We start from the raw sequence: 12,005 nt of genomic DNA on the forward strand, positions 1-12,005 counted from the left end.
CCCAGGCACTGCTGTGTATTATGGTGTGTGTGTGTGTGTGTGTTTGTGTGTGTGTGTGTGTGTGTGTGTGTGTGTGTGTGTGTGTGTGTGTGTGTGTGTGTGTGTGTGTGTGTGTGTGTGTGTGTGTGTGTGATAAATTATTCTCATCTTCAGAAGCTCATCACCTCAGGACTCTGTTAGGGTAAGGATATCACGGAGTGATCTGCCTCCACTGACTGTAACGCTCGGCCTGCATCCCAAACGGTACCCTGTCTAAATGGGTTCTGGCCTAAAGTAGTGCACTATATAGGGAATAGGGTACCATAGGACTCTGGTCTAAAGTAGTGCACTATATAGGGAATAGGGTTCTATAGGGCTCTGGTCTAAAGTAGTGCACTATATAGGGAATAGGGTACCATAGGGCTCTGGTCTAAAGTAGTGCACTAGATAGGGAATAGGGTGCCATGTAGTGCACTATATAAGAAATAGGGTGCCATGTAGTGCACTATATAGGGAATAGGGTGCCATGCAGTGCCCTATCTAGGGAATAGGTGGCCAGTATGGTATCATCTCCTGTTGTTCTTCATTTATTGACTTTCCCACATATGATTGATAAACAGCTGTGATTGGCTGACGACGATGCTGACCTGTGATTCAAAACAAACCATAACGGTTCAAACCAGACAATTAACAGTAAACATCTGTATGAAATAGAGCGTGTTGAGTTAGTTTATATGATGTCTGATACTTCCCCCTGAGGGGATCAGCAGTCTCACACACTTTTAGAGAATCCCTCAGAGAGAATACTATGCCACAATTACTGAGGTTCCGTCCCAATTGATAGCTTTTTCCCTATGTAGTGCACTACTTTGGACCAGGGCCCATAGGGAATAGGGTGCATTTTGGGATGTACTGATATTATGACTGAGTAAAAGAATGTAGCTGGATAATGAGTTGCTGGATCCTGTAAAGTGTGAATACAGAGCATGGCTTTACTGAAGCTATGAAGAGCTTTACGTTGTAATGCTGCAGCATTAAATGGAAACTTCAGGATTATTTAATAATGAGTTGCTGGATCCTGTAAAGTGTGAATACAGAGCATGGCTTTACTGAAGCTATGAAGAGCTTTACGTTGTAATGCTGCAGCATTAAATGGAAACTTCAGGATTATTTCGCCAGGGTCAGATGAACTTGAGGAAACCATTTTTTTCTGCGTGCAGTTTGAAGGAAGTTTTTTGCATTAGCACAATTGCTAACTAGCGTTAGCACAATGACTGAAAGTCTATGGTAAAACACTCTATATTCAGACTTTACAGGATTCAGCGACCCTTTAATCTAGTAACATTGTATCATAGTGACATTAAAGAGTATTAAAATTATCCAATATGAATCTTCAGGGAGGAATTAACCACCTAGCACGCTGTAACTACCCTGGTAACAACAGGCCATTTTAACACACTAAAACACAGTTACATCTGTCACATCATTCCATATGTCAGTAGAGTTCAACATTCCATACCTGAGGTGGTACAACACAGTAATAATGGACTGTCAGTAACTCTGGACTGTCAGTAACTCTGGACTGTCAGTAACTCTGGACTGTCATTAACTCTGGACTGTCAGGAGCTCTGGACTGTCAGTAACTCTGCACTGTCAGTAACTCTGGACTGTCAGGAGCTCTGGACTGTCAGTAACTCTGGACTGTCAGGAGCTCTGGACTGTCAGGAGCTCTGGACTGTCAGGAGTTCTGGACTGTCAGGAGCTCTGGACTGTCAGTAACTCTGGACTGTCAGGAGCTCTGGACTGTCAGGAGCTCTGGACTGTCAGTAGTTAGGTCTGAGGTGTCTGAGGACAGTAGTATAGTTAGGTCGGAGGTGTCTGAGGACAGTAGTGTAGTTAGGTCTGAGATGTCTGAGGACAGTAGTGTAGTTAGGCCTGAGGTGTCTGAGGACAGTGGTGTAATTAGGTCGGAGGTGTCTGAAGACAGTAGTGTAGTTAGGTCGTAGGTGTCTGAGGACAGTAGTGTAGTTAGGTCTGAGGTGTCCGAGGACAGTGGTGTAGTTAGGTCTGAGGTGTCTGAGGACAGTAGTGTAGTTAGGCCTGAGGTGTCTGAGGACAGTAGTGTAGTTAGGCCTGAGGTGTCTGAGGACAGTAGTGTAGTTAGGCCTGAACTGTCTGAGGACAGTAGTGTAGTTAGGTCTGAGATGTCTGAGGACAGTAGTGTAGTTAGGTCGTAGGTGTCTGAGGACAGTAGTGTAGTTTTGTCGGAGGTGTCCGAGGACAGTAGTGTAGTTAGGTCTGAGGTGTCTGAGGACAGTAGTGTAGTTAGGTCAGAGGTGTCTGAGGACAGTAGTGTAGTTAGGCCTGAGGTGTCTGAGGACAGTAATGTAGTTAGGTCGGAGGTGTCTGAGGACAGTAGTGTAGTTAGGTCGGAGGTGTCTGAGGGCAGTAGTGTAGTTAGGCCTGAGGTGTCTGAGGACAGTAGTGTAGTTAGGTCGGAGGTGTCCGAGGACAGTAGTGTAGTTAGGTCTAAGATGTCTGAGGACAGTAGTGTAGTTAGGTCGGAGGTGTCTGAGGACAGTAGTGGAGTTAGGTCTGAGGTGTCTGAGGACAGTAGTGTAGTTAGGTCGGAGGTGTCTGAGGGCAGTAGTGTAGTTAGGCCTGAGGTGTCTGAGGACAGTAGTGTAGTTACGTCGGAGGTGTCCGAGGACAGTAGTGTAGTTAGGTCAGAGATGTCTGAGGACAGTAGTGTAGTTTGGTCGGAGGTGTCTGAGGACAGTAGTGGAGTTAGGTCGGAGGTGTCTGAGGACAGTAGTGTAGTTAGGTCGGAGGTGTCTGAGGACAGTGGTGGAGTTAGGTCGGAGGTGTCTGAGGACAGTAGTGTAGTTAGGTCGGAGGTGTCTGAGGACAGTAGTGGAGTTAGGTCGGAGGTGTCTGAGGACAGTAGTGTAGTTAGGTCGGAGGTGTCCGAGGACAGTAGTGTAGTTAGGTCGGTGGTGTCTGAGGACAGTAGAGTAGTTAGGTCGGAGGTGTCTGAGGACAGTAGTGTAGTTAGGTCGGAGGTGTCTGAGGACAGTAGTGTAGTTATGTCGGAGGTGTCCGAGGACAGTAGTGTAGTTAGGTCTGAGGTGTCTGAGGACAGTAGTGTAGTTAGGTCGGAGGTGTCTGAGGACAGTCGTGTAGTTAGGTCTGAGGTGTCTGAGGACAGTAGTGTAGTTAGGTCTGAGGTGTCTGAGGACAGTAGTGTAGTTAGGTCGGAGGTGTCTGAGGACAGTGGTGGAGTTAGGTCGGAGGTGTCTGAGGACAGTAGTGTAGTTAGGTCTGAGATATCCGAGGACAGTAGTGTAGTTAGGCCTGAGGTGTCTGAGGACAGTAGTGTAGTTAGGTCGGAGGTGTCTGAGGACAGTAGTGTAGTTAGGCCTGAGGTGTCTGAGGACAGTTTGTAGTTAGGTCGGAGGTGTCTTAGGACAGTGGTGGAGTTAGGTCGGAGGTAACTGAGGACAGTAGTGTAGTTAGGTCGGAGGTGTATGAGGACAGAGGTATAGTTAGGTCTGAGATGTCTGAGGACAGTAGTGTAGTTAGCTCGGAGGTGTCTGAGGACAGTAGTGTAGTTAGCTCGGAGGTGTCTGAGGACAGTAGTATAGTTAGGTCGGAGGTGTCTGAGGACAGTAGTGTAGTTAGGCCTGAGGTGTCTGAGGACAGTAGTGTAGTTTGGTCGGAGGTGTCTGAGGACAGTAGTGTAGTTAGGTCGGAGGTGTCTGAGGACAGTAGTGTAGTTAGGCCTGAGGTGTCTGAGGACAGTAGAGTAGTTCGGTCGTAGTTGTCTGAGGACAGTAGTGCAGTTAGGTCTGATGTGTCTGAGGACAGTAGTGTAGTTCGGTCGGAGGTGTCTGAGGACAGTAGTGTAGTTAGGTCGGAGGTGTCTGAGGACAGTGGTGTAGTTAGGTCTGAGATGTCTGAGGACAGTAGTGTAGTTAGGTTTGAGATGTCTGAGGACAGTAGTGTAGTTAGGTCTGAGATGTCTGAGGACAGTTGTGTAGATAGGCCTGAGGTGTCTGTGGACAGTAGTGTAGTTAGGCCTGAGGTGTCTGAGGACAGTAGTGTAGTTAGGCCTGAGGTGTCTGAGGACAGTAGTGTAGTTAGGTCGTAGGTGTCTGAGGACAGTAGTGTAGTTAGGTCAGAGGTGTCTGAGGACAGTAGTGTAGTTAGGTCGGAGGTGTCTGAGGACAGTAGTGTAGTTAGGTCGGAGGTGTCTGAGGACAGTGGTGGAGTTAGGCCTGAGGTGTCTGAGGACAGTAGTGTAGTTAGGCCTGAGGTGTCTGAGGACAGTGGTGTAGTTAGGTCGGAGGTGTCTGAGGACAGTAGAGTAGTTAGGTCGTAGGTGTCTGAGGACAGTAGTGCAGTTAGGTCTGATGTGTCTGAGGACAGTAGTGTAGTTAGGTCGGAGGTGTCTGAGGACAGTAGTGTAGTTAGGTCGGTTGTGTCTGAGGACAGTAGTGTAGTTAGGTCTGAGATGTCTGAGGACAGTAGTGTAGTTAGGTTTGAGATGTCTGAGGACAGTAGTGTAGTTAGGTCTGAGATGTCTGAGGACAGTTGTGTAGTTAGGCCTGAGGTGTCTGAGGACAGTAGTGTAGTTAGGTCGGAGGTGTCTGAGGACAGTGGTGGAGTTAGGTCGGAGGTTTCTGAGGACAGTAGTGTAGTTAGGTCCGAGGTGTATGAGGACAGTAGTATAGTTAGGTCGGAGGTGTCTGAGGACAGAGGTGTAGTTAGGTCTGAGATGTCTGAGGACAGTAGTATAGTTAGGTCAGAGATGTCTGAGGACAGTAGTGTAGTTAGGTCGGAGGTGTCTGAGGACAGTAGTGGAGTTAGGTCGGAGGTGTCTGAGGACAGTAGTGTAGTTAGGTCGGAGGTGTCTAAGGACAGTGGTGGAGTTAGGTCGGAGGTGTCTGAGGACAGTAGTGTAGTTGGGCCTGAGGTGTCTGAGGACAGTATTGTAGTTAGGCCTGAGGTGTCTGAGGACAGTATTGTAGTTAGGTCTGAGATGTCTGAGGACAGTAGTGTAGTTAGGTCGGAGGTGTCTGAGGACAGTAGTGTAGTTAGGTCGGAGGTGTCTGAGGACAGTGGTGTAGTTAGGTCTGAGGTGTCTGAGGACAGTAGTGTAGTTAGGTTTGAGATGTCTGAGGACAGTAGTGTAGTTAGGTCTGAGATGTCTGAGGACAATTGTGTAGTTAGGCCTGAGGTGTCTGAGGACAGTAGTGTAGTTAGGCCTGAGGTGTCTGAGGACAGTAGTGTAGTTAGGCCTGAGGTGTATGAGGACAGTAGTGTAGTTAGGTCGTAGGTGTCTGAGGACAGTAGTGCAGTTAGGTCTGAGGTGTCTGAGGACAGTAGTGTAGTTAGGTCAGAGGTGTCTGAGGACAGTAGTGTAGTTAGGTCTGAGATGTCTGATGACAGTAGTGTAGTTAGGCCTGAGGTGTCTGAGGACAGTGGTGTAGTTAGGTCGGAGGTGTCTGAGGACAGTAGTGTAGTTAGGCCTGAGGTGTCTGAGGATAGTAGTGTAGTTAGGTCGGAGGTGTCTGAGGACAGTAGTGTAGTTAGGTCGGAGGTGTCTGAGGACAGTAGTGTAGTTAGGCCTGAGGTGTCTGAGGACAGTAGTTTAGTTAGGTCGGAGGTGTCCGAGGACAGTAGTGTAGTTAGGTCTGAGATGTCTGAGGACAGTAGTGCAGTTAGGTCGGAGGTGTCGGAGGACAGTAGTGTAGTTAGGTCGGAGGTGTCAGAGGACAGTAGTGTAGTTAGGCCTGAGGTGTCTGAGGACAGTAGTGTAGTTAGGTCTGAGGTGTCTGAGGACAGTAGTGTAGTTAGGTCGGAGGTGTCTGAGGACAGTAGTGTAGTGTGGTCGGAGGTGTCTGAGGACAGTAGTGTAGTTAGGTCTGAGGTGTCTGAGGACATTAGTGTAGGTAGGCCTGAGGTGTCTGAGGACAGTAGTGTAGTTCGGCCTGAGGTGTCTGAGGACAGGTGTGTAGTTAGGTCGGGGGTGTCTGAGGACAGTAGTGTAGTTAGGTCGGAGGTGTCTGAGGACTGTAGTGTAGTTAGGTCTGAGGTGTCTGAGGACAGTAGTGTAGTTAGGTCGTAGGTGTCTGAGCACAGTAGTGTAGTTAGGTCTGAGGTGTCCGAGGACAGTATTGTAGTTAGGTCTGAGGTGTCTGAGTACAGTAGTGTAGTTAGGTCAGAGGTGTCTGAGGGCAGTAGTCTAGTTAGGTCTGAGATGTCTGAGGACAGTAGTGTAGTTAGGTCAGAGGTGTCTGAGGAGAGTAGTGTAGTTAGGTCGGAGGTGTCTGAGGACAGTAGTGTAGTTAGGCCTGAGGTGTCTGAGGACAGTAGTGTAGTTAGGTCGGAGGTGTCTGAGGACAGTAGTGTAGTTAGGTCGGAGGTGTCTGAGGACAGTAGTGTAGTTAGGTCGGAGGTGTCTGAGGACAGTAGTGTAGTTAGGTCTGAGGACAGTAGTGTAATTAGGTCGGAGGTGTCTGAGGACAGTAGTGTAGTTACTTCTGAGGACAGTAGTGTAGTTAGTATAGGTCTGTAGCTAGCATGCTATGGGTCATGTTCCTGCACATGGGAAACGTGGAGTGTTAAAGCCCCTGGCTGTTTGTGTTCAGCCGTAACTACGTGTGTGCGCATGGTGGCACCTACACAAGGCTCTTCCTGTTCATTTTGCACTGAGGAAAGGACAGCTTTTTCCTCCCGTTGGTTTAACCTCCCTGGAATGTGGGATTCCCTCCGTCTGAGAGGCATTACTCCCTCAAATGTTTAACACACACACACCACACACACACACACACACATACACAGTCACATACACACACACACAATACATCACACACACTCACAAAGGACTGTGTTACCAGCTAGAAGTGTTCAAAGGAGAGGGAGAGAGAAGGAGAGTAGAGGAGAGGAGAGTAGAGGAGAGGAGAGGAGAGGAGAGGAGAGGAGAGGAGAGGAGTAGTAAGAAGAGAGGAGAGGAGAGGAGTAGAGAGGAGAGGAGAGGAGTAATAAGAAGAGAGGAAAGGAAAGGAGAGGAGAGGAGAGGAGAGGAGAGGAGAGGAGAGGAGAGGAGAGGAGAGGAGAGGAGAGGAGAGGAGAGGAGAGGGAGGCAGGGGAGAGGGAGGGAGGCATGGGAGAGGGAGGGAGGGAGGCAGGGGAGAGGGAGGCAGGGAGGCAAGGGAGAGGAGTAGAGAGGTGAGGAGAGGGGAGTGGAGGGAGGCAGGGGAGAGGGAGGGAGGCAGGGGAGAGGGAGGGAGGGAGGGGAGAGGGAGGTAGGGAGGCAGGGGAGAGGAGAGGAGAGGAGAGGAGAGGAGAGGAGAGGAGAGGAGAGGGGAGGGGGGAGGGAGGGTGGCAGGGGAGAGGGAGGGAGGGAGGAAGGGGAGAGGGAGGGAGGGAGGCAGGGGAGAGGGAGGGAGGGAGGCAGGGGAGAAGGGAGGGAGGGAGGCAGTGGAGAGGGAGGGAGGGAGGGAGGAAGGGGAGAGGGAGGGAGGGAGGTGGGGGAGAGGGAGGGAGAAAGGGGAGAGGAGAGGAGAGGAGAGGAGAGGAGAGGAGAGGAGAGGAGAGGAGAGGAGAGGAGAGGAGAGGAGAGGAGAGGAGAGGAGAGGAGAGGAGAGGGGGGTGGAGGGGAGGGGAGAGAGAGTTAGGGAGGCAGGGGAGAGGGAGGGAGGGAGGCAGGGGAGAGGGAGGGAGGGAGGAAGGGGAGAGGGAGGGAGGGAGGCAGGGGAGAGGGAGGGAGGAAGGGGAGAGGGAGGGATGGAGGCAGGGGAGAGGGAGGGAGGGAGGCAGGGGAGAGGGAGGGAGGGAGGCAGGGGAGAGGGAGGGAGGGAGGCAGGGGAGAGGGCTTGCATCAAACATGTGTTGATCTGACTATGACAAGTGGCTTGGCAACAGAACTGTGAAGTTTTGACACCTGACTTAGAGTTGACTGTTTCACAGATCATAGTGGAAGAGAAACACAGTAAAATAGAGTGTAGATGTTGTCCTGTTTTAACACCTTTCACACATATACAAGTTCCTCCCGTGTGTGGAGCCTGTTGGATGTTTGGTCAGACAGAGAAAGAGTATTTGTAGAGGACCAGAGAGAATAGCGTAGGTCGCCTACAGTAAGGTGTCAGGTCGTTGATGGCAGAGTAGGTCTCCCCCTGCACCTCCCCTCGCCCTCTGTCTCCCCGTGCACCTCCCCTCGCCCTCTGTCTCCCCTTTCACCTCCCCTCGCCCTCTGTCTCCCCCTGAACCTCCCCTCGCCCTCTGTCTCCGCCTGAACCTCCCCTCACCCTCTGTCTCCCCCTGCATCTCCCCTCGCCCTCTGTCTCCCCCTGCACCTATCCTCGCCCTCTGTCTCCCCCTGAACCTCCCCTCGCCCTCTGTCTCCCCCTGCACCTCCCCTCACCCACTGTCTCCCCCTCACCCCCTGTCTCCCCCTGAACCCCCCCTCGCCCTCTGTCTCCCCCTGCACCTCCCCTTACCCCCTGTCTCCCCCAGCACCTCCCCTCATAACCTAGCTAGGTATTAAATACCTGACCTCTGACATATTAACCTAGCTAGGTATTAAATACCTGACCTCTGACATATTAACCTAGCTAGGTATGTGTGTAGAAGTGTGTAGGTGTGTGGTGGTGTGTGTAGGGGTGTGTAGGTGTGTGGTGGTGTGTGTAGGGGTGTGAAGGGGTGTGTAGGTGTGTGTTGATGTGTGTTGGTGTGTGTTGGTGTGAATGTGGGCGTGTGTAGGTGTGTGTTGGTGGGTGCGTAGGTGTGTGTAGGTGTGTGTAGGGGTGTGTTGGTGGGTGTGTGTATGTGTGTGTAGGTGTGTCTCCAACACAGTAAAGGCATTTTATACTAGACCTTATCCCTGACAGGAGACCTTATGCCTGACAGGAGACATTATCCCTGACTGGAGACATTATCCCTGACAGGAGACCTTATGCCTGACAGGAGACATTATCCCTGACAGGAGACATTATCCCTGACAGGAGACCTTATGCCTGACAGGAGACCTTATGCCTGACAGGAGACATTATCCCTGACAGGAGACATTATCCCTGACAGGAGACCTTATGCCTGACAGGAGACATTATCCCTGACAGGAGACATTATCCCTGACAGGAGACCTTATGCCTGACAGGAGACATTATCCCTGACAGGAGACATTATCCCTGACAGGAGACCTTATGCCTGACAGGAGACATTATCCCTGACAGGAGACATTATCCCTGACAGGAGACCTTATGCCTGACAGGAGACATTATCCCTGACAGGAGACATTATCCCTGACAGGAGACATTATCCCTGACAGGAGACATTATCCCTGACAGGAGACCTTATCCCTGACAGGAGACATTATCCCTGACAGGAGACATTATCCCTGACAGGAGACCTTATGCCTGACAGGAGACCTTATGTCTGACAGGAGACCTTATCCCTGACAGGAGACCTTATCCCTGACAGGAGACATTATCCCTGACAGGAGACCTTATCCCTGGGAAGGACAGGAGGGAGAATCATAGCAGAGCAGAGAGAGAGAGAGAGAGAGAGACTAATCCCTCTGCCATTCTTTCAGATTTAGTTTCACTATTTTAAAAGGCTGTTCCTCCACTGGTCTCATTTATTACGACCTGATAAAATACAGGCTCACTAATAGAAGTCAGAAGTGATTGTGATTGGTTTACATGTATAATATTAGAACTAATAGAAGTCAGAAGTGATTGTGATTGGTTTACATGTATAGTATTAGAACTAATAGAAGACATCCCTCCAAGCCTCCCATCCTCTTCACAGCAGAAGGATCAAACACCCTCTAGCCATCAGCAACACCACAGGATGTGTGAGGACACTGTTGCGATGACTAAGCTCTCCTGTCGCAGGAATTTAGACTTTTCAGCCAATCTTTATTGTTTCACATTTAGATGTTTATGTTTCATATCTCAGTTTTAGTAAGGATTTAACAGGATGTCTTGTCAGCTCTCTAGTGACTGAAACAGGATGTCTTGTCAGCTCTCTAGTGACTGAAACAGGATGTCTTTTCAGCTCTCTACTGACTGAAACAGGATGTCTTGTCAGCTCTCTAGTGACTGAAACAGGATGTCTTGTCAGCTCTCTATTGACTGAAACAGGATGTCTTGTCAGCTCTCTAGTGACTGAAACAGGATGTCTTGTCAGCTCTCTAGCGACTGAAACAGGATGTCTTGTCAGCTCTCTAGTGACTGAAACAGGATGTCTTGTCAGCTCTCTAGTGACTGAAACAGGATGTCTTTTCAGCTCTCTAGTGACTGAAACAGGATGTCTTGTCAGCTCTCTAGTGACTGAAACAGGATGTCTTGTCAACTCTCTAGCGACTGAAAAAGGATGTCTTGTCAGCTCTCTAGTGACTGAAACAGGATGTCTTGTCAGCTCTCTAGCGACTGAAACAGGATGTCTTGTCAGCTCTCTAGTGACTGAAACAGGATGTCTTGTCAGCTCTCTAGTGACTGAAACAGGATGTCTTGTCAGCTCTCTAGTGACTGAAACAGGATGTCTTGTCAGCTCTCTAGCGACTGAAACAGGATGTCTTGTCAGCTCTCTAGCGACTGAAACAGGATGTCTTGTCAGCTCTCTAGCGACTGAAACAGGATGTCTTGTCAGCTCTCTAGTGACTGAAACAGGATGTCTTGTCAGCTCTCTAGCGACTGAAACAGGATGTCTTGTCAGCTCTCTAGTGACTGAAACAGGATGTCTTGTCAGCTCTCTAGTGACTGAAACAGGATGTCTTGTCAGCTCTCTAGCGACTGAAACAGGATGTCTTGTCAGCTCTCTAGTGACTGAAACAGGATGTCTTGTCAGCTCTCTAGCGACTGAAACAGGATGTCTTGTCAGCTCTCTAGTGACTGAAACAGGATGTCTTGTCAACTCTCTAGTGACTGAAACAGGATGTCTTGTCAGCTCTCTAGCGACTGAAACAGGATGTCTTGTCAGCTCTCTAGCGACTCAAATTAATAGATAATGCTACATTACTAGAGGAACTCATTCCTCCCCTCCCCTCCCCTCCCCTCCTCCTCTCCTCCTCCTCTCCCCTCCTCTTCTTCTTCCCTTCTCCTCCTCTCCTCTCCTCCTCCTCTCCCCTCCTCCTCTTCTCCCCTCCTCCCCTCCTCTTCCTCTCCTCCTCCCCTCCTCTTCTCCCCTCCTCCCCTCCTCTTCCTCTCCCCTTCTCCTCTACCCTCCACCTCCTCTCCCCTCATCCTCCTCTCCCCTCCTCCTCTTCTCCCCTCCTCTTCCTTTTCCTCTCCCCTCCTCCTGTCCTCCTCCTCTCCCCTCATCCTCTTCTCCCCCCCCCTCATCCCCTCCTCTTCCGTTCCTCTTCCTCCTCATCTCCTCGTCTCCCCTCCTCCCCTCCCCCCTTCTCCCCTCCTCTTCCTTCCCTTCCTCCTCATCTCCCCTCCTCCCCTCCCCCCTTCTCCCCTCCTCTTCCTTCCCTTCCTTCTCTCCTCCTCTCCCGTCCTCTTCCTCCCCTCCTCTTCCTCCCCTTCCTTCTCCTCTCCTCCTCTCCCCCCCTCCTCCCCTCCTCTTCCTCCTTTTCCTCCTCCCCTCCCACCTCCTCCCCTCCTCCCCTCCCACATCCTCCCCTCCTCTTCCTCTACCCTTCCTCCTCCTCTCCTTCTCTCCTCCTCTCCTTCTCTCCTCCTCTCCTCTCATCCAGAAGGCTTCACTAATCAAAGCTCACTCAGTTTCCCTTTCAGCCCCACCCAGTATCGAGAAGGTGGAACTCTTCTTTTTTCTGTCTTTCCATCAGCAACTATCGTCTGCTGTCACTGTAGATGTTGTTGTCGATGTTGTTGTGTTGTGTCTCTGTCTGTATTCAGGCCTGGGGAAATAGGACGTCTCGTATCAACGTCTTGTATCAACGCCTCCCTCCAATAACACACTTCATATTAACGCCTCATTGTGCTACTGATTCAACTAGAGCAGTTAGAAGAGGATGAATCCATAATTAATATTTTATGACAGAGATATTCAAA

The sequence above is a fragment of the Oncorhynchus clarkii genome, chromosome 8 (assembly GCF_045791955.1).
Source record: "Oncorhynchus clarkii lewisi isolate Uvic-CL-2024 chromosome 8, UVic_Ocla_1.0, whole genome shotgun sequence".
Classification (NCBI taxonomy): Eukaryota; Metazoa; Chordata; class Actinopteri; order Salmoniformes; family Salmonidae; genus Oncorhynchus; species Oncorhynchus clarkii.